Raw genomic sequence first — 2,951 nt, forward strand, 5'->3', positions numbered from 1 at the left:
CTGCAGGGCTTCCTCTCTGTCCCTAGGGTCCCAAGGTCCCTGGAAGGGGGTCAGCAGACCTATGCTGGGCCAACCCCAACCCGCATGGCTCTGGGGAACCAGTGCAGCCCCTCACTGAACTCCCCAGGGAGATACTCAAGTCTTTGCCCCCTTCCTCTGCCCTCCCCTGTCTCCTTCTCTGTACCCTCCCAGTTCATTACCTCCTTTCTGACATCATGCCTGGTCATTGACAACGCTGGGAAAGGCTGAATCTCTCCTCCCGCCCTCACCTTCCTAAGCTCTGTTCTAAGGCATGATAAACCCTCACTTTCTCACAACACCCCAGCTTTCCCACACAACCTCACAGCTCACCCTGTGGTCCTTTCCTGCAGGACGGGACCCCTTTCACCAGAAGGCAGGCTACTCCTTTCTCTCCGCAGACGCAGCAGAAGGGATCCCCAGCTCAGAGAGAGTCTTGGCAGACCCTTGGCCCAGCTCACCACCTCTCTTGCACACCCATGGAGTGATGGAGTTGGGCACATGTTTTTCTTATCACTGGGAGGTGAGCCCAGAGAGGGTGATGTTTGATGACTCCTGGCTGTTACCAAGCCTGAGTGGATTCACATCCCGAAGATCACACAAGATTTAGAACATGAAGGGATCTTGAAAGCCAAATGTTCATTTGAATCTGAGGCTCAAAGGAAGCAAGGAAGCAGTCCTGGGTCATAGCCAGCTAATAAGACCCTTGGGACTGCAAAGAAAAAACCTGATAAGACTGGGTTGTTGTCATTCATTTTTATGAAAAACTTAATGTATAAAAGCTCCAAAACCTTGGCTCCCAGCAGGACAAACATGTTAGCAAATACCTGGCTATAGCTGGTTCCTTGGAGAATCCTTCATTTCTCTTTCCCAGGGTGTTCTGTCCTCAGGACTCAGTCACAATGTAGGTCTACAGAGAAGAGGTGCCGGGGGGTGACTGTATAAGGGATATGACTTGATGGGGCCCAGGGATAGACTGGGGTCCTGGATGAGGTCAGGGCCCCGGGGGCATGTTGGGGAGCAGAGTGGGTGGGAAGGTGGGCCCACCACACAGCACCTGCCAGAGCAGGTGCTCCTGAACCTCTGTAAAAGAAAGAAGAGAGGGAGGGAGGGAGGAGAGGAGAAAGTGGAAGCAAGTTGCACTGGGGCTCAGTTGGAGAAAGGGAAGCAATAGGGAGTGTGTAAAGATTCTTATTTTCTCCTTTGGAATTTGAGCTCTGGGTTTTCACTCAGTTACATTCAAATCAGCAGACCTCTTATTCATTCATTCATTCCACAAATATTTATTGGCTGGTTACCAATGTCAGGCGCTCTGCCTGGCACTGCATCTCTTTCAGTGAACAAGGCAGTTAAGACCCCAGCTTTTACAAAGGAACCTGCTGATGAGGATGGTGGGCACAAGTGAGAGGGCTGAGGGCCCGGGAGGGGACACTCGCTGCACTGGGCAAGTAGACAACTGGTGACTTCAGTTGATCTAAGTGCTGTGGAGAAGTAAAAGGTGATGGGCAGGGAGGCCTTCGGCGGCCTCTGCTCAGGTAGGGCCCTGTGCGCCTAAGGCAGGAGGAGGAGGCATCCACGCAAACAGCAGGGTTGGGGGAAGGGGGCGGAAGGGAAGGACGTTCTGAGCAGAGGGAACCCCAGTGTGAGGCACCAGGCGGAGAAAGCTCTGCTGGCTTGAGGAGCAGAGAGGAGGTCAGTGGGGCTTCACCAGGCGAGTGAAGGTGAGACAGAAGGAGCAGGGCCAGATCCCAGGGGTCTTGTGGGCGGCACTTAAAGGGATCTGAATTTATTCTAAGTACAATGGGAAGCCACTTAGGGCTTGCAAGCATGGAAGGGACATAACCTCATTTTACTGTGTCCCTGCTTCTCTGTTAGGTCCCCAACACAGCATTTGCCCCTCTCCTTTGCTCATAAGAAACCCCACAGATCGCATGGAAATAGGAAAACAAACACCCCTTCATCATCAGCTCAGACCAGTGGACAGGTCTCTTTATAGGCAAGACTTTTTTTTTTTCCCTGAAAAGCCCTTTGTAAATAGCATTTGGGGCCAATGGCATCCCTTTTCCTTACAGAAAGTACCATTACCTTTACCTTTGTCTTCAGTAGCAGGAACTGCTAATATTCAGGTATCCCATGCTTTCCACTCCAAGTTGAGGACAAACACTTAAATGTACTGTTCACAGAAATTACCCTATCCAAGCACTTCCACCTCCCTTTCTCCTTACTAGGGACCCTCCCCTGCCATCAGGATTTGTAAACCTAGGCTTCCCTCCCCCTCTTAACTTCTTGTGCATTACCATACCTATGGAATCTTTTGGTTTTCTTTTAGCTCTTTATAGCACACCTATCCTTCTGGACCACTCAAGTCATACCTCTTCCTGACTCCTCCTCCTGGAAGCTTTCCTCACTGGGATCGGGAATCCTTGGACTTGTCATGGCCCTGGACTCAGCCCATTGGTTTGTTTTCCATGCTTTGGAGTTTGGAATTGTTTCTCTGGAGGGGTAGCTTCTCCCTTGCTTGTGACTTCTTTTTCATCTTGAGTCATGGGAGTCACCTGATCCCCCGGGAGCATGGTGGGGATTGGGGACAGGGTACTGGGTCTGGACCCATGACATCAGGAAGATCTGGTAAGCTGGAATGGCACTGGTTATGTCTTGAATGAATGAATGAAGCCTGGCTCTGTGGAGTTTGGGCCTGGCCTTTGACTGGTTCCTTTGGGCTTTGGATTGGGTTTACTTCTACTCTGTCTGGCTGTTGTGTGACCCTGGCAAGTCACATCTCCTTCTGTTACATGAGGGACCAGGGCCTGATGACCCAGTTCCCTGGGGTTCCTCAGCCCCCCAGCTCCCCACTGCTGGCTTCACCCACTGTTGCTGACACTTGCCCTCTTCTGATCTCTCTCTCTCTCTCTCTTTTTTGGATTGAAGTATAG

The sequence above is a fragment of the Balaenoptera acutorostrata genome, chromosome 12, assembly GCF_949987535.1.
Source record: "Balaenoptera acutorostrata chromosome 12, mBalAcu1.1, whole genome shotgun sequence".
Classification (NCBI taxonomy): Eukaryota; Metazoa; Chordata; class Mammalia; order Artiodactyla; family Balaenopteridae; genus Balaenoptera; species Balaenoptera acutorostrata.